This window comes from Halichoerus grypus, chromosome 11, assembly GCF_964656455.1.
Source record: "Halichoerus grypus chromosome 11, mHalGry1.hap1.1, whole genome shotgun sequence".
Classification (NCBI taxonomy): Eukaryota; Metazoa; Chordata; class Mammalia; order Carnivora; family Phocidae; genus Halichoerus; species Halichoerus grypus.
Window position 1 is genome coordinate 36277550 of NC_135722.1, and position 26167 is coordinate 36303716.

General features: G+C 39.9%; 1 protein-coding gene and 1 non-coding gene across 4 annotated transcripts in view; one reads left to right on the top strand and one right to left on the bottom strand.

The window, feature by feature from the left end:
* The window catches only part of NELL1 (neural EGFL like 1), a 792671-nt gene that overhangs the window by 215192 nt on the left and 551312 nt on the right, over window positions 1-26167 (bottom strand). The gene's annotated exons all lie outside the window — the stretch shown is intronic.
* Window positions 22801-22907, top strand: LOC118544696 (U6 spliceosomal RNA). Its single transcript, XR_004921723.1, has one exon. It is a non-coding gene; the product is annotated as a U6 spliceosomal RNA (small nuclear RNA).

Consider the following 26167-nt stretch of genomic DNA (forward strand, 5'->3'; position numbering starts at 1 on the left):
GGTGGACCCGAGTTCCTGAGAGGGCTTTTCCATTTCCTACCTACCTCCGGCCTAAAATCGGAGCTATTTCGCAGATTCATAAAGCATTTTGTGCTTTTGTTGAAAGAGTGCTCCACAAGAATCTTAAAAGGCAATTTGTAATGGTGCCTTCATTCTGTAATGAATGAGGACACAGAGAGGAGAGAAGTTCGATGACCTTGCCCAAGAAAAAGTTAATTATGAGGCAGAGACTGAGAATTCCAGGCTCCGCGATTCTGACACAGCCTCAGGCACCTGCGAAGTGATGCCAACTTCCCGCAGTGGGAGAAGGCTTGTGTGGGTTTTTTAAGGAGTGGGGCGGGGAGGGGAGGGCGTAGGAGAGAGGGTAGATTTTAAGGAGTGGGGCGGGGAGGGGAGGCGAAGGAGAGAGGGGAGAAACAAGGGAGGAGGGAAAGATGAGAAAAAGAGAGGAAGAAATGTCTTAGCAATCAAACACGGTGGCAAACACTGCTCTCCCCTTCCCCGTCCTTTCAAATACCCAACACAAACACCTCGACTGTCAGATGACCGGCTCCAGGACACCGGCTGCCTGGGTGCAAATCTCAGGTCCTTTTCCAGCTGCGTAACCTAGAGCTTATCGAGAGACATCTGTAAATATCATTTTCTCGTGACAGAATGGGAAATTAAAACAGCGCCATCTTTATATGGTTGTTGCGAGGAGTAAAGGTTACTGCAGCTTGAGCGCTTAGAGCCAGGACGTTATTATCATTAGTCATGTACTTACATACACAGAGAGGAAACCCACGTAGGGAAAAAGACACTGACATGGGGAACCAAAGGTAAATGAGACCCTAACTCACAGGGTTACGAGGCTGTTGTTTGTATTTTGTGGAAGGGGTGCTTTTTTTCACTTCTGTGCTTCAAGGTCCCAAGCAAGAAAGTCAGAATTAGAATTATTAATTATCATGTTGTACAATGCAAAGCATTCCAAAGAGCTCTGCTTGCTGGAGGATTCAAAAACATATATTTGACCTTTCTTCGGCTGCCTTCAAAGTCAGAACCCAGGGTCCCCTGAAGTGAGCTTGTCTGATTAATGGCTGGGCTCGTACTGCACATACCCGCCGGGCCTCGAGCCTTCGCCACCGCCTGGTTATCTGTCTTTCTAGACGTTTAGCTATATCTCACCTACAACATGAGCGGCCCTTATTCCTGAGCTAATGTTATTTTTGAAATATCTAGGCTCAAGTCCCTCAAAATGTATTTCTAATTTATAGCAGCACAGTGGAGGTAAAAGAGCACAGTCCCTGGAATCAGAGAAACCTAGATTAAATCACTAACTGTGTGACCTTCAGCAAGTGACTAACCTTCCCTGAGCCTCTATTTGCCTACCCGAGATGAAGACAGGACTACCTCTTCTTCAAGTTGGGGTTAAGGTGATGGGATAAGTATGACGGCAAGTGGCACAGAGCCTGTGCATCACCTCCCTCTGCAGAATGCTCTCTTGCCACTTTTGACCAGCAGCCTTATCCCACTCAGTGCCATTCCCCCAAACACGCTGAGCTTGCTCGCGTATCGGTCGGGTGTGCCCACACGATACGGACCATGCAGGGATTAGGCAAGCTGCCACCACTGTTTCCTGAGGGTGCTACACAGGAGTTTCCGTGATGTCCATCCCCCTGCCCAGCTCAGACTCTCAGCTGGAAGGGCATATCCTCTCATGACAAGAACTTTAAAATCTCTCCCCCCATCCACAGTGTGCAGGAATGCTGAATCTGCTCAGTTGCTACGATCTCAGCAGAGAAACAACAGTTCGAGAGTACCCAGGGTGGAGGGACAGAAAGATGGCCTCGTACACCTCAGCCGGTGTGTGTGCAGAGAATACAGGAGAGAAGCAAAGCTTCCCACAGAAATCATTCCATAACACTTGGGCCTCAAATGTTCTTCCTTGTGTCAGGGTAAGGAGGAGGAAGCTCAAGTAAAACAAGTACTTTGCAACAGAACCTAGCCTATAAGGGACCAGAACACCACTGAACAGGTTCCAAAACAGATTATATCTACTATTAAGGCTGCAATGATTAAGAATCATGCCTCATTTTTTGTTTTTTCTTTATTTTTTGGGGGGGATGGAACATGAAATTAATATTAGAACCCACTGCAGGCCTTAGAAATTTCTTTATAATGTTACACTTAAAATTTAATAAAGCATAGGTTCAGCAATTCTCAAACATTTTCATTTCTTTTATAAAGTTCTTAGTTAAAAAAAACTAAAAATTGTTCATCCATTCATACAAAAACTACCAGTTGAGATTCTACAATGCACCAAGTACTCTGTTAGGCAGTTCACATAGAACAACTATCAGGGCAGATAATGTCCCTCATCTTATGAAGCTTATCTTTTAGTGGAGAGAAAGAAAACATTAAACAAAAGTACAAAAAGTCAGATAATATTAAGTGCTGTGGGGATAACTAAGAAAGATAAGCAGGACTAGGGAAGGTGTTACTATTTACACTTACAGTAGTCATGAGGCCTAACGGATTGACGTTTGGACAGACACACACAAGGAGAGAGAGAGAGAGAGAGAGAGCAGGCCAGTCAGATGTTGGAGGTGCTAAGTATCTAGGGCAAAGGGTACAGCTTAGTGCCAAGGCCCTGACAGGACCGTACCTAGTGTGTCCAGGAATTGCAAGGAGGCCAGGTGAGTCAGCAGCTGAACCACAGGAGATCACAACAGAAAGCTCAAGGAATGTCAGTTCTAGGGTCTTTAGGATATTTAAGGACTTTGTTTTTTCACTCTGAATGAAATGAAGAGCCACTGGAACATTTTATGCTCAAGAGTGTCATATGTCATTTAGGTTTGAACAAGATCTTTCTAACTGCTGTGATGAGAAAAACAGACCATGGGGTTGGACAAGCAATGGTGAAAGCAGACAGACTGGTTAGAAAGCTATCACAATAAATCAGATGTGAAATGGATGGTCCCCTCAACCAGTGCGACAGAAGTCAAGGTGTGAGAGGGGACAACGACTCCTCCAATCATCTATGACCCACGTAGATTCTGCAGAGCAAAGGCAAGATCTTTGCCCAAAGGAGACAAATCTGTGCAAGCAGCATGTCTTTTGCCCTTCTATAGAATTAGGCCTTAGGGAAGGTTTTTTTTTTTTCTGGCAATAACATGAACTACGTTTATATGTATTTTCTCTGCCTGGAATTCTTTTCCCCATTGATAAATTGGTAACTCCTAGTTGGCCTCCAAATCTCAGCTGAAATGTCTCCTGAACTGGGAATCGTTTTCTAATAGATGTCCCTCTCCCACCCCTGTCTAGGTTAGATGCTCTCCCATATCAGTTTCCTCGGCTGTCATAGCAAATTACCACTGATTTGGTATGTTCCAACAAACACAAAAAACTCTTTCCTCAGTCTGAAATCAAGGTGCTGGCAGGATTTCTTTCTTCCGAAGGCTCTGAGGGAGAATATGGAACATATGTTCCATGCCTTTCCTTAGCTCCTGTTGGCTGCCAGAAATTCTGGGTGATAGGAAGCTAGGTCCCACCTCTACCTTTATCTTTATAAGCCTTTCCCCATGGGAAAAGGAGTCACTTTTCTCTCATATAATGACACCAATCACTGGATTTAGAGCCCATGCTAACTCTAGCATGGTATCACCTTGAGATCCTTTTTTTTTTTTTTTAAAGATTTTATTTATTTGACAGAGAGATAGAGAGAGAGCACAAGTAGGCAGAGAGGCAGGCAGAGGGAGAGGGAGAAGCAGACTCTCCACTGAGCAGGGAGCCCGACGCAGGGCTCGATCCCAGGACCCCGGGATCATGACCTGAGCCGAAGGCAGCCGCTTAACCGACTGAGCCACCCAGGCGCCCCTCACCTTGAGATCCTTAACTAGATCTGCAAAGACCCTATTTCCAAAGGTCATATTCACAGGTATAATGGGGGGGCTTAGAATATCTTTTGGGGGCCACTATTCAACCCACTATGGTCTCCTCCTTGATTCCTCCAGAGGACCACTGGCGCATTTCATCATAGCACTTACCATACTGTCCTCTAACTGCCTTCTTGCTAATCTGTTTGTCCTAATAGATTTGAACTTCTCAAGCAAATAGGTCTTTCATCTCTGTCTCTAGTTCCAAGCGCAGTTCCTGGTACATAATACATATTCAATCGTTCCTTATTGAATAAATAAATTACAAATCATAGAGTAGATTCTAAAGCCAGCAAAAGATTTAGCTGAGTATCACCAGGCTGTTTAAACTTCCCATTTTCACTGGTAAAGACACTCAAGTGTTTGCATCTAATGTTGGGCTTTTACAAATGCTTTGGCTTCTATTTTCTTCTTCAACAGAATGGAATACAGGGTAAATGGAATTATACACTTACACACTGAGCAATGGAGAAGAATTTTTTTTTAAGATTTTATTTATTTATTTGAGAAAGAGAGAGGGTGCACAAGTGGGGAGAGGGGCATAGGCAGAGGGAGAAGCAGACATCCAGCTCAGCGGGAGCCCAACAAGGGGCTGGATCCCAGGACTCTGGGATCATGACCTGAGCCGAAGGCAGGCACTTAACCATCTGAGCCACCTAGGTGCCAGAGAATAATTCTTCACCACAGGAACAGAGGCGTTTGTTCAGTATTAGTTGTTTTCAAACTTTTAAATAAAATCTACCCCCAACAGTTAGATCATTTCCTTCTTTCTTTTTTTAAGAGTTTATTTATTTGAGTGAGTGAGAGAGAGAGAGAGAAATCACAAGCGGGAGCAGGGGGAGGAGAGCGGAGGGTAAGGACATGGAGAAACAGACTCCAGCAGGTAGTCTGACCTGGGGTAGATTCCAGGACCCTGAGATCATGACCTTTGCCGAAGGCAGAGGCTTAACTGACTGAGCCACCCAGGTGCCCCATCCTTCTTTCATTAGCCATTCATGGTGCTCTCATTTTCTGCTTGCTATTTTTCAAGAGTGGAATCAGGACCCTTCAACATCCAGAATGACACCTTATCCAATAGTCATACCCAAGAAATTACTGGTGATATAGCCAGGTGACGTGAATGAGATTATCAACCCAGGTGTGTTGTGATTGTGTCTCAACTTAGGAAAAAGGAATTGATGATCATTAGATATAAAAGCTGAGAACTTGAGAAGTAGGAGACAGGGAAGAAAGGTAAGGGAGAGAAGCAGAGATTGGCTACGCAACAGAAGCCATGCCAAAGATGAGAAGCAGGGTGTAGATGGCTGATGACATTTCTCAACATGGAGATGAGAAGAACACAGAGAGAGAAGATAGAGGGGATCCAGTCTCTCAGACTAGGAGTGCCCTGAGCTCATGGGAGCAACCTCCTGGGCATGACTGCAGAGATATCCCACTATCTATCAGACTTATGAAATCCTACGGCTATGCAGAGGCAGCAAGTAAAAGGATGGTCTTATTTCAAGAGCCACAGAGAAAATGCTAATGATTATCATCTAGCAGATTGTAAAACATCTAATGAAAGGCCAAATCAATTCCTGTTCATTTTATTGGTTTCATAGAGCATTACTGTAATCAGTAATGCCAGATAGGTAATGAGGACACACTGACCAGGTAGGGGCTCAGACTGATGCCCACTATGGTAGAGCATCAAGCTTAACTGTGATATAATCATTTGCCTGTAGCCTTACAAAGCAGCAAACACAAAAAGGTACCTCTATCATCAAAGACAATTTAATACATACATTTTAAACTCAAAGGATCAAAATGTGGGTCTTTTTTCCCCAAAAGAATTTCAGAGTGAGACAAAGCACTGTAGATAAAAACAACAATAACCAGAACACCACGCAATGTCAAAGCCATTTTCTAGGGGTTCCAGCAACCTCTTTTCTGAATGTAGTGCATTCACTGAACAGTTTTTCATGCTGATAAAACTAAGGTCGATGCTGCCAATACCTGCCAAACAGACTCAGACAGGTGCTGGTGAGTTCCATTTCCCCCGCAACTCTACAGACAATGGATAGGTTGACTACTCTCAGATGTGTCAATGCTGCCAACTTCCATAAAAAAAATCATCACTGATGAACGGTAAATTACACCAATTAAACTCCTCTATGGCATCACATGCATGCCTTCTGCTTTCAAAGCAAAAAGAATGTGTTCCTCCTGCTGTATTCTTTTAACACTCATCTAAGAGTTGTGGGTCCAAACGAATATCACCCTCCATTATTCCACACGAACACACTGTCACCGTGTCCTCGTATCCTCTCCTCCCCATTTCATTGCTACTTGTTTAGACACATATCATTTCCAAGTACTTCACTCCTTTGCCTGAAGACTTATGAAGGCTCATTACCAACCACAGAAGTCTTCCTTGGAATGCTACATGTAGCCACCATAATCTGATTCCACTCTGATTTTCCTAAAGTTTTTTTTTCAATATTACTCAATATGTTTTACCTAATTCTACCATAAACAAAATTCTCCCCTAGAATACTATAGTATTTTGCATGATTCTCCACCCTGTAATGTCCTTCCCTCACTTATCAATTCATCCTTCAAGACTCAGTTCAAATGGCATTCCTTATGTAGGGACTTCCCAGGCCCAGATATTTCTTCCACCTTGTTACCCCAAATCTTTGCTGTAATCCTAGCCCTTAGAAAAAGTACTGCACATTTACTATATCCAGATAGTGCCTTAATCATTTAACACTGTTGATCTCTTTTAATCCCACCCCAAAATGCTACAAGGTAGGTGTATTATTTCGACTTTATAAATAAGGAAATAGAGGCTTAGACAGATACCTTTCAAATTTACATAGCTCTTGAGTGGTGGAGTGCCTCTCACATTGTTTTGAAAGGACTGGTTTATATGTAATTTACTACACCCAAGCTTATAAAGAACAGGACCCTGAAATCCTCATTTCTCTATTTCTCTCAGTGCCCAGAACAGGGCCTGTTTTACATTAGATAAATGGACAGCGTGCGTTCAATGACTGGAAGGATGACAAGTACAAAGAACATTCTTTGCTCTAACCAGTACTTCCTTGTTTTTGTATTTCCTCTTACGTCCAAAGTCTTCATTATAATGAAGAAACAGAACCAAAGTTTGGGAAATAGCTTGATCCTGTTTCTATCTCCTGTTACCTTAATGATTCCACTGAAGGAAAAGGATCTTACTATAAGCAGAAAGACGACTCCTTGGAGACATTTCCACCCAACTTGCACAGCAATACTTCACTCTGCCCCTTAGCTCCCAGCCATAGCGGGTCATTTTGGTACTCCATGCTCAGCCACATCCCTGTTGTCTCTACCTGTTCAGATTGTAAGTCATGTCCTCCACTCTCTTTCTCGCTCTTAAGAGTTTAACCTTCTTCTGAACCAATTATCTCAAGTATAACTCCTTCCAGATACGTCTTAATCCATAGGCTCCACCTACCACCACTGGCAACGTAAAGCACCTGGTAAGCAGGTTACACTTGGACTCCCAGAACTCTGCCTGGAAAAACCTGTGCTTAGCTCAGCTCAAAGCTTCCTTTTTTTAAATTAATTAACTAATTTAAAAGATTTATTTATTTTAGAGAAAGAGAGCGAGTGTGGGAGGAGGAACAGAGGGAGAGAGAGAAACTCAAGCAGACTCCCCATTGAGCCCATATGGAGGCTGACTGGGGGCTCAATCTCACAACCTTGAGATCATGATCTGAGTCAAAATTAAGAGCCAGGCACTAAACTGACTGAGCTACCCAGGCGCCCCAAATTTATTTATTTATTTGAGAGAGAGAGAGAGAGTACAAGCCCATGGAAGGGAGGGGCAGAGGGAGAAACTCAAGCAGGCTCCATGCAGACTCTGTGCTGAACACCCAAGGCAGGGCTGGATTTCACAACCCTAAGGTCATGGCCTGAGCCAAAACCAAGAGTCAGGCACTCAACTGTGCCACCCAGGTGCCCCTTAGCTCAAAACTCCTGAGAAGACAGATTAAATGGATAACAATTTCTTGTTAGCAATAATGACTCAGTGCTTAATGTTATGTGTGTCTAGAATTCTGTTAAAAGTTAAAATTGAATATCTTGGAGGAAATAGCACCTTTGGTGAATATCTTCTAACGATTCTATTCCTTAAAGAAGCCAAGTTCTTTCCCAATTCAGGGTCTTTTCATTTGTTATTCCCTTTGCCCAGAATATTCTTGTGAGTAGGATGTGGAAGGATAAATAGGAGTTTTCTAGGTGAATAAGATGGAGCAAGGCATTTTAATGCATGTAGTGAATATTGTTTTGCTTTTACCTGTTCAGCATCTATTCTCCATTTACAGTAGCACCATGTATTATTTTAATTTCCAAAATCCATCTTATCCTTGCTCTTAGTTCTTGTGGCTTGGGTTGAGTTCACTGCATGTGCTAAAAATAGACATATATAACTAAGCCAATTCAAAGGAACATTTTCTTTATGGTATTGTGGGGTTGGGGGTGGTAGGAAGTACTCTCATTTCAATAGAATTGCTTAACTGATAGTCTAAAACTGCCAATGGTCATCTTTCCTTCTACTTGAGAGCTGCCTGAGACAAAAATCTAACATAGAAAACTTTAGACTGAAGGAATGGGGAGAAAGAGAGCAGTTTTCTTCATATTAATTTGGAAACTTCGAGTCCAGCAATGCCTTTTCTATGCCTGCATCGTTAGTTTAATGAGCTAATAAATTCACTGGTATGCTTGAGCCAGTTTGAGTTGGGTTAGTATCACCTCTAACTGATCTGTTTCTTACTAATACAGCAAAAAACAGGATTCCAGGTATTGGAGACTTCAACTAATTCAGTACTGGTGGAACCTAAAGTACTAAGAAAAAAGTGACAGGAGACAAGACAGGAGGCGGAAGCAGACTGTGAGCTTAAGTGGGTAAAAACTGATGTGATACCAAGGTGCCTGTGATTTCTATTGCTAGTAGTACAGACCTTCCAGAGGAGGTTTGAAGTGCTGCGAACAGTTCAGAGCACACCACCAGCCACACTGAAGAAACTGCTCGGAAACATGCAGAATTCATTGGGAGAAGACATCTCTTTGAGGAAGATCATTTCGAGCAGTCAGCAAACCCACAGTGACCCAGATGTCACGTAGCATTGATACTGCATGCTAGAGTGGGCGGGAAATATTTCAGTAGTGTGAAATACGATGGCTTTCAGTAAAACTGGGACCTGTGGTCAGAAGGTATGTGCTCATGTCCCCAGTATCTCTTCCTGATCATATACTAACCAGGTAGCCTTAGAAAAGTCACTTAGCACTTACAAAACAGAGGGAATGACCCCCTACCCTGTCAACTTCACAGGGTTTCAGAGAGGTCCCAAAAAGATATGGATGTACAAATGCTTTGGAAACTGTAAAGCTTTATGCAAGTCTGTTACTATTAATGTTGTCAGGCGATCAGGGCTTGTGGATAAGTTTTGACAATCATTTTCTCTGTGATTCTGATAAAGTCATTAAATTCTTTGGATCTCATTTCACCACTCTTTAAGAAGAGACTGAAACTCAATGGTATTGAGATGTTCCTTCCAAATGTCACATTATTTCAGTAATTCTCCAAGTCTGCACTTCCCCTTCGTGGAAAGAAGCAAATTGTCCAAATTAACAAAGTGGCAAATTGGGATTTTCTGGAAGGCAAAAGCCAAGTTACTTCTGAAATCAGAACCCAATCACAGGGAAGTACCAGAGCCTGCAGCACTTAGAGCAACAACACTGATAACAGAAGCATAATTCCCAGTGTTAATTCTGAACAACAAATAAGTTAAATTTGCATCAACTATTTGGTCTAATAAAGCAGTTATTTCATTGTGCATTCTTTGAGAAATGCTTCCATAAAAATTGTTAAAATTAAACTTCTGGCACTTAACAGATTAAATTACAAAGAAAATTCACTTACAGTTGACACATCATTCCCTGGAGAAGCAGAATTACTGAGGTGTTCATAATACAGCAACTGTCATTACAAAGCATTTTCACGGCCAAAAACTGCTTTGAAATTCACTGAAACACTGTGATGAGGCAGTCAGCCATTATCCCCATTGTAGAGCTAAGAAAACTGATGCCCTGGGTAGAGCCTGACTCACATTCAAAACACATAGCAGGTGGAGCAGGTGGAAATTTTAACTTTGGGTCTTTTGACTTCCAAGTCTCTATTAGGCTATATTCCCTCATGGCAGCCACTGTAACCAGGCTTACCAGCAGGTGCCACTCCTTTGCATTTTATGTTATATACACAGAGGAGACTACGGAGTTTTTGAATAGGGGATAAAACAAACAAACAAACAAAACCAAAAACATAAAAAAGCTGTTATGAAAGGTCTAGACCAGCCGAGTGCAATTCAGCAGAGTTGAGATGAGTTTGCTGTCTGGGTTTACGCAAGCAAATACACATCATGCAATATTATTGTTTCTACACCAAATTTCAGGCCCAATGCCCACATGTGTGATTGATGGAACTCAATTAATACTGCTCTCTGCTGCCTGATTTCTTAGTGACACCAAGTTATTTCAGCATGTTAGAGATGCCCTGAAATCTCTTCACCAGCTCCTGCTACAATTGGGTATTGATTGAAAAATTCTATTACTGTACTTAGTTACACAGCTTTCAATAAGCAGGTCACAGACGGCACTGTGGCTGGTTCAAGGGCAGCTGAAAGGCTGGAGGGCAATGGTATACCTGAGAAAATGAGCAAGAAGCCTTAGATGCTCAGGCAGAATGCACGGATCTCCTTATTGGCATGTGACCTGGGAATTTAGTAAATATGAACTTGCCTCTGGGCCCCAAATGAGGCACACCTGCTGGATACAAAATTGAAAATATTTAACACCAACCTGATTGTACTTCAAATTAAAATAAGAATAAGGACTTGGCATGTGATGGTTTGGAGGGGCTAACACTCCCAGTTGAATTAACATTGAGCAAGCTCTTTATCCGAGGCACTGGAGATACTAAGAAACATAAGATAGCATTCTCATTATCAAGAGTTAACAAATTACAACCCACAGGCCAAATTTGGCCAGCTATCTATTTTTGTGAATAAAATTTTATTGGAACACAGTCAAGGTCATTTATGTATTGTCTCTGGCTGTTTTGCTGGGATGGCAGAGCTGAATAGTTGTGACAGAGACCACATGTCCCACAAAGCTAAAATATTTACAACCTGACTTTTTACAGAGAAATTTTGCTGACCCATGAGCTAGACTGCTGTGGGAGCAACAGGTACTAATGGAGGACTTGAATATAATATCCTAAATTCCTGACAGAGCACAAGATGATAAGAAACCCTTAAGGAAGAGTACCTAGGCTTTCCATAGGCTGCCAGAAGGAGCATAATAGCATGAGCTATTTCTGAAAGAATGAACACAGTTGACTAAGAAAGAGAGGGAAGCCACAAGCAGAAGCACCTGTGCAAGGAAAAATGCAAAATTGAAGAACAAGATCATGCCAGTGCATGAAAATGCAATCTACATAGGAGCCCCTGAACTGTAGGAGTCTCAAGGGGAAGCTAGGAACCTGGTCACAGAGGGTCTAATATGTTATACTGGGGGTCTGGGCCTTACCTATAGGAAATCCTAGGCTATTGAAAGGGTTAAATAAGGGCATAGTAGTTTTAGTATTTTGCATAGATCTCTTTTGGAGCAAAAAGGCAGTAACATGGATGGATCTATAGAGTATAATGCTAAGCGAAATAAGCCTGTCAGAGAAAGTCAAATACCATATGATTTCACTCATATGTGGGATTTAAGAAACAAAACAAATGAACAAAGAAAAAAGAAAAAAAACCAGACTCTTCACTATGTAGAACAAACTGGTGGTTACCAGGGCGGATGTGGTTGGGGAGATGGGTGAAACAGGTGATGGGGATTAGAGAGTACACATATCATGATGAGCACTGACTAATGTACAACATTGTTGAATCACTATATTGTATACCAACACTAATAGAACACTGTATATTAACTATACTGAAATTTTAAAAAAATAATGAAATAAAGGAGTATGAATTGAAAGAGAAAATTACAAGCTTTGACTTTGGAGGTAATTCAATGGTCCAAATGACAGATATTTGGGGTCTAGGCTTTACTCGCAGTAAAGTTTCCATTCAATATTATTAAAAGAAGGAGACTAGAGAAGAGGAAGATGGATATTTTCCTTAAAAAACGATGCTAACCAAAAACATAGCCAGCGTCTCTGGTGGGCTTTAATGCACCTAATCTAAGCAGGAGCACAGAAAATCACTGGGAAGCCAGTTTGGTAGGTGCTGAATATAATAGAGGGAAGAGGAGAAAGATAACTAAAAATGTGCCCTGTGCCAGACACAGTGCCATCTTCTTCACATAAATACTCTTATTTGACTCTACAGTTGTAAATGAGTAATAAATGTAATTATACCCACTTTAAAATGAAGGAAAGGGTCTCCTTTGGGATTATAGAAAGAAAGTCCCTGGTAGGGATCCGGGGACATGACTGGCACTCAACAAAGTTTTGGTGTCTTCCTTATGGGAATGCCCTGAGACGTTATCCTTACTGAATTCAACCAGAAGGGAAGGCTTTCTCATTCCTCAGATGATTTTATATACCTCCCTTTCACCTAAGCTTTCTGCAGGTATTCAGGATCCAGTGGAGACAGTTTGGGACTAGCCCTGGCATCAGAGAGGTTACAATCCATGGTACTATTGGACATAACTTCCCTTAGGATAGTGGGAGTGCAGTTTGGAAGCAAAAATCATAGATTTTGAATAAATTCCATATTCTGATCATTAATATACACCAACAAGCTCACGTGGCCCCCTAACTATAGAGATATTTGGAAACAATGAACAAAGAAAGATCTCAATTGGTTTCTTCTAAAAAAAAAAAAGGTATTATTAAATATACAAAGTTTCTTTACTTGAAGTGCTAAACTCCATGTGAAGTTAGTTGTTCTCTCCTTCAAACCCGCATGGATTATACTGTCAAGTATTAAAGTAATCAAACAAGAAAGCCGTTAGACTGAGGTGACAACAATCAATGTACTAGGGGACTGAAGAAGCATGAAAACCTGAGCCAGAGTCAATTCCTGTAAACACTTCAAGATTAAGAAATCCAAACTTAACCAATCACAAACAGCCAAGTAGGCTTTCCCAAATAAGGCAAGCACTTAAGCTATAACCATTCAAATAATTTCCTCGTTTGGCCTCCATGTGTGCTCTACAAAAGCCTTTTCCTTAGTTCCTGTCTGCAGAGTGCTGCTCCATTCAAACTGATATCTGCTCAAATCAACTCTCATAAATTTTAATGTGCCTCAGTTTTCTCTTAAGACAAGGGAGTGGGTTTTAATTGCTAGTTGGTTTGGCATTTAGCATAGTGTGATGTACAAATAAGCACTTAATAAATGCCTTTTGATGGGGATAATGGCTTGGTCTGGGGAATAGTTTCAGCTACTGACCATGTGTACTTAGCTGGAGAAATTAACTTTCCTTACCATCTAGTATCAAATGACTCCCAATTAATACCATTCATCACATATACTCCAGACCCACAGTCATAAACCCTGGTTACTTTGTCTGAATCACCAACAAGGGGTGTTGCTTAGCAATGTCTGAGCTCCCATTTGGAATAAGACTTCCCTTTGTCTGCCACAAATCCATTTGTGAGAATTCAAAAATACGTACAGATCACACTAAATATGAATTTGTGCTTTTTTGGTGATGCTAGGAAGCCACACAGATAAAGTCCCCCATAGCTAAAAGTTTATTTTGCAGTTCTAGAAGCTTATGATGAGATTCTCCTTTTCCTGGACTCTGTCACAGTACAGATGTATAATATGCAACATTCTGCCTTACTGGATTCCAAGTGTTTTACAAATGAGACTGGTCTTGCTTAAAACCATGAGCTTTTCCGGGAAAAGGACATATCCTATCTCTTCTCTATTAGTTGGCACTCAACTCAGGGATAACCACACACATATTAAAATCAAAATAAGAGTCAAAGTTATATTGGCTTAAGTTTATGGAAAAATATCCTGGGATGATTTTGAATGGTTCAGACAGGAAGTTGGTACAATCAAGTGAAAGCAAGAAAGAATGAGAGTGAGAAATAAGGTAGAGAGGTGTGTTGGTTCGTCAGCACTGCAATAACAAAGTACCACAAGCTGGAATGAATGGCTTAAACAACAAAATTCTATTGTTTCACAGTTCTGGAGGCTACAAGTTCAAGATAAAGGTGTTGGCCAGTACTTTCCAAGGACTGGGAAGGAGAATCTGTTTCATGCCCTTCTCTCCTAGCTTACGGTGGTTTGCTGGCAATCTTTGGCATTTGTGGGCTTGTAAAAATGTCACCCCAAACTCTGCCTTCATCTTCATATAGTATTCTCCATGTGTGTATTCAAATTTCCCATTTTTATAGGGACACAAGTCATATCAGATGAGGGGCCCACTCTACTCCTTTATCACTTTAACTACATCTGCAGTGATACTATTTCCAAATGAAGTCATGTTCTGAGATGCTGGGGGTTAGGACTTCATGAATTTTGGGGGAATGCAATTCAATCCATAACAATAGCTGTGATAATATGGTATAACAAAAAATATATATTTGGTGTTCATCCACAGTTCCTGGCACATAGTTCCTAAAACCCTTTTAATTTCCTATATAACAGCTATAGGAGCATCTTTAAAAAAATATTTAGTTTTGTTCCCAGCTCCAGAGCATAAACATGAAATTGATGTCATTCGTTATTTATAACAAATTCCTTTCAATCACACCTGAGTTTATGTTAATGAGCCCTAAGGATGGAGCTGGCTGCCAAGGGGAACCAACCACATGATTAGCTGGATGGAACTTTCAGTCCTGCCCCACCCCACCCCACCCACCTCTAGGGAGGGGAGAGGAGCTGAAGATGCAGTTCAGTCACCAATGGCCAATGACTTAATCAACCATGCCTACATGAAGCCTCCATAAAAGCCTGAAAAGGACAGGGATCGGAGAGATTCCAGATTGGTGAACATGTGCAAGTCCAGGAAGAGTGGAGCTCAGAGAGGGCATGGAAGTTCCACACCCTTTCCTATGTACTTGGCCCTATACAGCTCTTCCATCTGACTATTCTTGAGTTGTAATCTTTTATAATGAACCAGTTATCAAGTAAGTGGACCATTTTCCTGAGTTCTGGGGTCCACTGAAGCAAATTAACCAAACCTGAGGATGGGGTCATGGGAACCTCTGATTTATAGCACAGGGGACAACCTGGACTTATAACTGGCATCTGAATTTGTGGTAGACAGGGCAGTCTTTTGGGACTGAACCCTTAACCGGAGGGATTTACACTATCTCCAGGTGGAGAGTGTCAGACATACAGTTGGTGTTATAGAATTGCTTGGTATGGGACAGTCCTCCCCTGATATATTTGGTGACCAGAAATGTCAGGAGTATAGAGAGAGAGAGTCATGGAGAAACATGGGAGTCCTTTGTTTACAGTAGGTAAAGCCAAAGAACATTGTGCACAATGATCTGACTATAACTTCCCAAGAAAATACCAATGGTTTCTTGGTGACACGGGATAAGTCAGAAAAACCATATAGAACATCTGCATCTTAGAACAGTCTATATGATGGGGAGAAAGGGGGAAAAAAAAAACAATTCATGGGTTATCTCCTTATAATCCCTGTCTTCTTTTAGTCAAAGTTTGCCCCAAGGAACATTATTCAGTAATTCTAGTTGATATTACCCTGCCCCTGTGGAGGTAATGCGGAAGCTAGAGCTTCCATGGGTCTAGTTAGGTTGGACTTGGACATGGGAGCTGCTGCAGGTGCTCCCAGAGTCAGCAGACAGAGGAGGCCCCAAAGCTGGCACTTTACCCCAAAATAGGTGAGAGAATCAATAAATTATGACTGGTGGCTAGGATTTTAAGGCCGTGAGAATGATAGGAGCCATTGCCCAGCTATTCAAGCCAGGAAGCAAGGCAAGTAGCCAAGGCCCAGAGAACAGATGGGCCCAGAGTGCCTGGGGAGGTACATACACTAGGACTGGTAAACATGTATTTAAAAACACAGCAAAACATAATTATCAGCACTGGCACCAATATGATGAAAACTAATGTACTGATGTGGAAAATTATAAATGAATGTATTCATTTCCTAGGGCTGACATAACAAATTACCACAAACATGGTGGCTTAAGACAGCAGAAATGTATTCTCTCACAGTTCTGTAGGCTAGAAGTCTGAAATCAAGGTGGTGGCAGGGCCATACTCTCTCCAATGGCTCTAGGGACCAATCCTTCCTTGCCTGTTTTCAGCTTCTGGTGGTAGCCAGGAAACCTCAGCATTCCTGGGCTTGAAGATGCATAACTCAAATCACTGTCCCTGTTTTCATATTACCAAATTGCTTTGTGCCCGTCTTCACAGAGAGTTCCTCTTCAACTATATTGGATTTGGGTCATCCTAATAACCTCATTTTAACTTGATTACATCTGCAAAGACTCTACTTCCAAATAAGGTAGCATTCACAGGTACTGGGGGACAGGGGTTGCAACAATATCTGGGGATGGGGCACAATTCAACCCATAACAGTGAGGCTAAGAGGAATAGGGTTTTAAAAATGGATTTATTCCTGATTACTTGCTTGATCTCGGGTATATCTTTAGATCTCTACAGATTGGAAATTCCACCTCTGTAAAACGAGGTTAGTGGTTAATATTTTAGAGATGGGCCCTTCTCCATAAAATGCATAAAACCAAATACATACAAATGTTTCAGGGCGTTCACAGGCCTCCTGAAAGCCCATCCCTGAACCCCTGAGACTAATCTCTGTCCCAACTGCTCAAGATCTCTTCAAATTTTGCCACTTTACAGCTTTATTATTTATTTCCATGCTTTATTAACATTTCACTCAAGTTTTATTAGCTTTTCTAAGTCCTGTGGCAGAAAATGCTCTCTTTAGACATTGAAAAAAAAAAAAAAGGAAATGCTTCTTTCCTCGTTTCAAGACTATCAATGCCAGCCATTTCAAGGGATAAATGATGCTGTATATTTTCTGAGAAGTCAGAGTATCTTTGTTCCTATAAGCCTGGGGTAAAGTTCCATAGAAACAGAAGAGCAGTCAGTGTCTGCGTCCACCCCCAGAAACTGTGGGGCAAATAATTTCAGAAGCTTTGGTAGATCTGAACCTTGTACCTTCTCCTGAACCAGACAATCTCACACATTTTAGGCTTCACTCAGAACCCCATATCCAGGCAGCAAAGTCTGAGAACCTCTGACACAATGTATATACCTATTTAAAAGTGTGCATGATGGGTGATCTTTTAGGTTTTCACCAATGTCCTTCAATTGCAATTGCTCTTTCTAAAGCAGGGGGATTACATTTACTTCAATTCCTTAACTTGTGATCTAACAAAGTGCTCTGATTAGCATTTAGCAAATGTTTCTTGTCTACCCCTCCTTTCTGCTGTCACAGTGATCTTGGAAGCCCTGTCGAACACATGGCATAACTATAAGATAGACGAGGGTGACTCAATGCACATCAGACTTCATAAGAGTAAGAAATAAACATTTATAATCTAAGCTACTGAGATCATGTGGTTTACTATTGGAATGGAATAGACTTTCTATCCTGATTAATACAATGACACACCAAATGTAATGAATGGAGTTATATGGACTTTTCATGTTATCTTTGATCATAGGAGAAAAAAAGGATCCAGAGAACCTTTACTTTATTATGATATCAATTACATAGACTGATTAGTACTCCCTGGCTCCATCCATTTCAGGTCCAGTTTTAGGAAATATTGTGCTCGATGCTCCCAAGCCAAGTACCTGGAAAACTGCCATTTCAGTGAGAAGCCCCGAAGAACGTGCCTCGTCTCAGCTTGCATGAAGACTTCTCTGCATTGAAACAACTAACAGAAGAGTCCTTTTTCACAATATCATCTAACGATCACATGTTGTTTAACTGAGAATACTTGCTGAGTTTTCACATGCAAAACTGATCTTGCATTTCGACCTAGTTATCTATTTATTTAAATTTTACCCTATCAGAATATCAGTAAGATATTCAAAAGGAATAACTTTTATTTCCTGTGATTATTGGAATTTAACTTGTTTTTGCTATAATATCCTAATCCTTGAATATAAATGTAATAACCTCAGCAATTAGAACTTTTAAAGGGCCACCTGAGTACAGCAAGGAAAAGCAGGCAATAAAATTTTTTATAAGTTTAAATAGGAAATATTTTCTTTTCTCTTCAACACATGTATAGACAAGTATAAGACTCACTAAGTGTAGTGTCAAATCCAACAGAGTAGTATCTAGTTGACCTGAATTCTACTGCTATCTCTGCCTGTTATAAATATTGTAATCTTGAGCCAATCACTTAAACTGTTTTGGGTTTTTGTTTGTTTTTTTTTTTGTTTTTTAAGAATTTTGGGAGAACCAGGCAAGACTGAAAACGAAGGTGGCAAGATCCTAAATTCTGAATTGCATAGTCCTGAAAATGGTACCTTGCTTCCCCATTTATTGATTCTCGCTTAAACAAGTCACTGGCCTCTACAAACCTCAAGTGGCTCAGGTGTAGAAATGGGATAAAAAGATAATAAAAAGATAATAAATAAGATAATGTATGTAAAAGGGTTTGACACAGCCTGGCTGATAGTAAATACCAACTAAATGTGTTTCTGTAAATGCTACATAGATGTGAAGTGTTACTATTACTCATATACACATACGAAGGTTCTAGTTAATATTCAAGGGCAAGTTTATGTCATACCTGAGGAAGTTTTTAAGAAACTGAGGATTTGCTATCACAATTACAGTTTTGATAATAAAGGTCATTGCTAAAGAATGTTGAAATATTTGTAATATATGGGATAATGCGCATTAGCTATTGTTACATGAATGTCAGTTAATAGAACTAAAAAAGACTTGGGATACAGTGTGGTAAGGCCTAATATTCAAACAGAACTGAAGCAAGCTTTGCTTAAGAGCAGAAGGCTTCTATCACCTCTGCATTTGGGCTTAATTATGATTCGACATAGGAACAGGTCTGATTAAAACAGTATGTCCAAGTTCACATAACTAATATCTATGAATCTTAGTTTTCTCCTATGCAAAATGTGGAAATTAGTAGTATCTAATTTGCTGACACTGGGGACTATCAAAAAGAAAAAAGCTAAAGCACTAGGACAGGGTGGACTCACCGCATTCAACACTGGCCATCTATAAAGCAGAAGACAAATATTTCCTTTGGTACTATTGCTAGCCAATACTATGCCTATAGGACATTTTTCATTCATTTTTCCAACAGATATTTATTCACTGCTTTCCCACTGTGTGCCAGCCACTATCCTAGGGCTTTGAGAATGCAGCAGTGAACAAAATACTACAATCTTGCCGTCATGCAACTTACAGTCTAGGGAGGACAGGGACATGATAGAAAGATACACAAAGAAATACAGAACTGCAAATCTGAAAACCTCTATGAAGGAAGGAGACAGGATCTGGTACAGTGTTGAAGAGTGTAAGCTGTGAAGACCGGGTTCAAATCTTGGCCTTCCCACTTATAAATGGTGTAACTTTGGGCTGCCAACCTCTCTGTACCTTAGAAATTCTTCTGTAAATGGAGATAGCGAATTACTTCACAGGGCAATTGGGAAAATCCAATGAAATAACACACGTAAGTAAAGGAATTAGTGCCTAGAAGATAGCAAGTGCTCAGAATATTAGTTATTGTTTCAATTGCAGGACTTTCATGGGAATGCTCTTTGTTTACTTTGTTAAACAAATACATCAGATGCCTAATAACACACACACACACAAACATACAATGCTAAGATCATCAATCAATTGCTCTTCTTTTTGTTAAGATGCATTTGTCATCATATACGAAACATAATGGTTTGACCAAATTTTCACTTTCTAAACTGGATGTTATGAAGAAATTTTAGGGAAGAAAAGAACCGAGCATGCTATCAGCTTTATTTGACTGTCTTCAGGCAGGCAGCTTCCCAGCTGCCTTGACACTGAGGATCCATCCATTTCTGAAAGATCTCCTGGGAAGGCGACATTTTAATCTCCATTGGCAGATAACAAATAAATGGTATTGAAAATTTCACACCCAGATGAAGGATGATGCTTAGTCCAAAGTGATTTATGGCCCGAGTCACGTGGTTATTATCGACAATTCCCTGATTAGATCTTTGGCATTTTCCCCAGTCACATTTTTTCTTAGTTTAAATACAACACGATCAGAAAAAGTCAGACACTGAGACAATTAAGGGGAAAGTGAGGGGAAAAAAAAAAGCGGAGGGGTGGGGGCAGAGAGAGAGAGAGAGAAAAAGGAAATATTTGATAAGTGAATTCATTTGGATTTTTTTTCTCCTTTTCTAGTTCTTGGTATAATTATATTTAGAGATATCTATAAAAATGTTTGAATTGAAAACTTACGATAGGCTTATAGTAGAATGAATAAAATTCAGAACATTTTTAAGTGTTTCGGGCATCTTAAGTGCCATTTCAAAAAAATCTTGGCTTTTGTATTTGCAATGTTATTAATATTATGAGTTTTACAACATAATAGACATTGTCTTATTTTCTAATTGAATTTGATTCCTATTTAGGGGCCTTTCCAAAGAGCTTAGTGTATCTATAGAGGATATCAGGCCTCTGATTCCAATAAGTAAAAATAGATTTTTTTTTTTAACCTGCGAAACAATGGAGAATCAAAACAAACCTGTTTGCTAATGCTGCTGTAGAAGCTAGGTATTTTAGCTGTTCCTTTCTCTTCCTCGGTCTGCACCCTCAGTATCTGCTCTCCATCTTCCTCTCTCCAACTGCCTCAGCAGATACAGCCTAGCATACTGATGACCAAACCTAGCTGCTGTCACAGAATCTATACAAGTGCACTAACCAATACACTCACCAGAACATCATATGAAAACTAAGTGCATGGTGAAATCCTTTCTCAGAGGCCAAATTAAAATATAAAGAAAGTACTGGTAAGCATGACTGCATGTATTCCATTCATGTTTTTGAACTCTATGAGGATACGATGCAAAAGGAGATAAATGGAATTAGAGATAAGTGGAAACAGAGAGAGAGAGAGAGAGAGGGAGAGGTGTCTCTCAGACAAATCCTTTAACTAAGAGAAGAGGCACCATTAACATTCCCTGGGTAGAGATACAACACCCAGCAGACTATATTATGCATTACATACTGTGCCTAATCAGAGGTCAGCAGACTACAGCCTGCCACCTCTTTTTTGCAAGACCCATTTAACGTAAGGATGGTTTTTCATTTTTATTTTTTGGACGGTTTTTCATTTTTCAGTGTAAAATATAAAGAAGACTATTGGCTATTTGGAGAGAACAATTACTCATTGTATGTATTGGCCTGTAATTCCTAAAATATTTGTTCTCTGTCCCTTTGCAGATAAAGTTTGCAAACCACTGGCCTGCACTATTTATCACCCAAGACACTTTTGCATTTCTCCTTTGTAGCATTCACTATACATACACTCATATTTATTGTCCAGCTATCCCTCTAGATAACACATTCCTTGAGGGTAGGAACAAGGACAAGGACAAGCTCTGTGATTGTAACACACCAAACACTACATCTAACACAAAAAAATCATTCAATAAAAATTTGATTACAAAGTTAATAAATGAATGAACTATGATGCACATGCAGGACTTTCCTGGCCCTAGTGCTTGTATGTCCTAACAGCAAAGTGGAAACCAAAAGAAGAAGGAACCTGCTTAAAATCACACAGGAAAAGAGTGGAGAAAACGGACTTTCAATTCGGAGATTCATGCCCTTACTGCAGAGCATTTTCCCTACAAGCTTCCTTTGAGCAAAGGAGGAAAGAACCAATTTTGTCTAATATGGTTAACACAAACATCTGTGGAGAACAGATAAACCAGACAGAGCACTTACTCATTGGGATAGGCAAAGCCATGCAAACACGGCCAGCTACCTGTTTTCTCCCCACTCTCCACCTGCTTCCTCATCCAATGTTTCCGTGCCCAGTGTATCACTGTATAAGTGTCAAGAACTGAATTGTATGACAACTCATGGAAAAAGTAGATTTTTTTAGTTGGATAGTGGGGAGCCACCCAGTGATGCTGAATGCATCCATCCATACATACACATGGAAGCAAGCTCAAAAGCACATAATTCATACTATTCTGCTTATTTTATTATAAAGAGCGCAAAGGTCAAACAATACCCCTTCATCCTTGCCCAATTACATCACTCAAACTGCATCTCCAACTTTTCATATTTCTGTCTTCCATGACTACAATCACAACAGTAATAGTGGCCATGGTGGTGATGGGTCTTGAACTGATCTACCTACATTGTATGGTTTCACCTTAAACATAACCTAGAAAGAATTGAGTTAAAGTTCACAAAGGTAGTAAGTGGTAGAGAATTCAAACATAAGACTTTTCTGACTGCAAGTTTGGTCATTTGTAACCACTTCATTGAATTAGAACTATCCACTTTGGCTGCTGCTTTTCCTTAGTGCTTGTCCTAGTCTCCATGTCCTCATTTCCATTTTTATTGATTTTACGCATTTTTTATCTTTTAAAAAGAAGCTTACAGTATGATCTGCTTAATCTCATATTACCCAAGAATGACCTTAAGTTTATGACACAGGAAATGCATGAATCTAAAATAACTGATAACATTTAACCACTTTCCAATGTTATTTAATTTCTTTATACAATATTTTTTCTACAAATGATGTGAACAAAATGGGAATGAAAGACATGAAAACCATCTTATAACAATAGCCAAACTAAGCTCAGTAGAACTAGAATTAAATGGAAAAAAATGAAGCCCCTAAAAAAAAATCCATGTGGTCCCTTCAGCAGCACATATACTAAAATTGGAAAGATACAGAGAAGATTAGCATGGCCCCTGTGCAAGGATGACATGTAAATTCATGAAGCGTTCCATATTTTTGCTTGAAAAAAGCATGGAAGATACTAGAGAATCCCTTTCTGGAGAAATAAAAGAACTAAAATCTGACCAAGGCTATTAATGAGTTGCAATAAAAAATGGAGGCTCTAACTGCGAAGGATAAATGAGGCAGAAGAAAGAATTAGTGATATAGAAGACCAAATGATGGAGAAAGAAGAAGCTGAGAAAAAGAGAGATAAACAACTACTGGATCACGAGGGCAGAATTTGAGAGATAAGTGATACCATAAAGCAAAAAAATTAGAATAATTGGGGTCCCAGAAGAAGAAGAGAGAGAGATGAAGAAGGTATATTGGAGCAAATTATACCGGAGAACTTTCCTAATTTGGGAAAGGAAACAGGCATCAAAATCCAAGAGGCACAGAGTACCCCCCTCAAAATCATTAAAAATAGGCCAACACCCGGACATCTAATAGTGAAACTCACAAGACTCAGAGACCAAGAGAAAATCCTGAAACCAGCTCAGGACAAGAGGTCTATAACCTACAATGGTAGAAACATTAGATTGGCAACAGACCTATCCACAGAGACCTGGCAGGCCAGAAGGGACTGGTATGATATATTCAGAGCACTAAATGAGAAAAATATGCAGCCAAGAATACTATATCCAGCTAGGCTGTCACTGAAAATAGAAGGAGAAATAAAGAGTCCAGGACAAATAAAAACTAAAAGAATTTGCAAACACAAAACCAGCCCTACAAGAAATATTGAAAGGGATCCTCTAAGCAAAGAGAGAGCCTAAAAGTAACATAGACCAGAAAGGAACAGAGACAATATACAGTAACAATCACCTTACAGGCAATACAATGGCACTAAATTCATATCTTTCAATAGTTACCCTGAATGTATATGGGCTAAATATCCCAATCAAAACACAGGGTATCAGATTGGATAAATAAACAAGACCCATCAATATACTGTCTGCAAGAGACTCATTTTAGACCCAAAGACACCCCCAGATTGAAAGTGAGGGAGTGGAAAACCATTTAACATGCTAATGGACACCAAAAGAAAGCTGGGGTGGCAATCCTTATATCAGACAAATTAGATTTTAAACCAAAGACTATAATAAGAGATGAGGAAGGACACTATATCATAAAGGGACTATCCAACAAGAAGATCTAACAATTTTAAATATCTATGCCCCTCACATGGGAGCAGACAATTATATATGCCAATGAATAACAAAATCAAAGAAACACATCGACAACAATACAATAGTAGGGGACTTTAACACCCCCCTCACTGAAATGGACAGATCATCTAAGCAAAAGACCAACAAGGAAATAAACACTTTAAATGACACACCGGACCAAATGGACATCACAGATATATTCAGAACATTCCATCCCAAAGCAACAGAATACACATTCTTCCCTAGTGCCCATGAAACATTCTCCAGAACAGATCACGTCCTAGGTCACAAATCAGGTCTCAACCTGTACCAAAAAATTGGAATCATTCCCTGTGTATTTTCAGACCACAATGCTTTGAAACTAAAACTCAATCAGAAGAGGAAAGTTGGAAAGAACTCAAATACATGGAGGTTAAAGAGCATGCTACTAAAGAATGAATGGATCAACAAGGAAATTAAAGAAGAATTTTTAAAAATTCATGGAAACAAAGGAAAATGAAAACACAACTGTTCAAAATCTTTGGGATGCAACTAAGGCAGTCCTAAGAGGAAGGTATATAGCAATACAAGCCTTTCTCAAAAAACAAGAAAGGTCTCAAATACACAACCTAACCCTACACCTAAAGGAGCTGGAGAAAGAACAGCAAATAAAGCCTACACCCAGCAGGAGAAGAGAAATAATAAAGATCAGAGCAGAAATCAATGAAATAGAAACCTAAAGAACAGTGGAACAGATCAACAAAACTAGGAGCTGGTTCTTTGAAAGAATTAATAAGATTGATAAGCCCCTGGCCAGACTTATCAAAAAGAAAAGAGAAATGACCCAAATAAATAAAATCATGAATGAAAGAGGAGAGATCACAACCAATACCAAAGAAATACAAACAATTATAAGAACATATTATGAGCAACTCTATGCCAGCAAATTAGATAATCTGGAAGAAATGGATGCATTCCTAGAGATGTATAAACTACCCAAACTGAACCAGGAAGAAATAGAAAACCTGAACAGATGTATAACCACTAAGGAAATTGAAGCAGTCATCAAAAATCTCCCAACAAACAAGAGCCCAGGGCCAGATGGCTTCCCAGGGGAATTCTACCAAACATTTAAAGAAGAATTAATACCTATTCTTCTGAAACTGTTCCAAAAAATAGAAATGGAAGGAAAACTTCCAAACTCATTTTATGAGGCCACCATTACCTTGATCCCAAAACCAGACAAAGACCCCATCAAAAAGGAGAATTACAGACCAATATCCCTGATGAACATGGATGCAAAAATTCTCACCAAAATACTAGCCAATAGGATCCAACAGTACATTAAAAGGATTATTCACCATGACCAAGTGGGATTTATTCCTGGGCTGCAACGTTGGTTCCACATCCTCAAATCAATCAATGTGATACAATACATTAATAAAAGAAAGAACAAGAACCATATGATCCTCTCAATAGATGCAGAAAAAGCATTTGACAAAGTACAGCATCCTTTCTTGATGCAAACTCTTCAGAGTGTAGGGATAGAGGGTACATACCTCAATATCATAAAAGCCATCTATGAAAAACCCACAGTGAATATCGTTCTCAATGGGGAAAAACTGAAAGCTTTCCCCCTAAGGTCAGGAACATGACAGGGATGTCCACTATCACCACTGCTATTCAACATACTACCAGAAGTCCTAGCCACAGCAATCAGACAACAAAAAGAAATAAAAGGCATCCGAATAGGCAAAGAAGAAATCAAACTCTCACTCTTTGCAAATGATATGATACTTTATGTGGAAAACCCAAAAGACTCTACCCCAAAACTGCTAGAAACTCATACAGAAATTCAGTAAAGTGGCAGGATATAAATCAATGCACAGAAATCAATTGCATTTCTATACACCAACAACAAGACAGAAGGAAGAGAAATTAAGGAGTTGATCCCATTTACAATTGCACCCAAAACCATAAGATACCTAGGAATAAATCTAACCAAAGAGGCAAAGGATCTGTACTCAGAAAACTATAAAATACTCAATGAAACAAATTGAGGAAGACACAAAGAAATGGAAAAACGTTCCATGCTCATGGATTGGAAGAACAAATTTTGTGAAGATGTC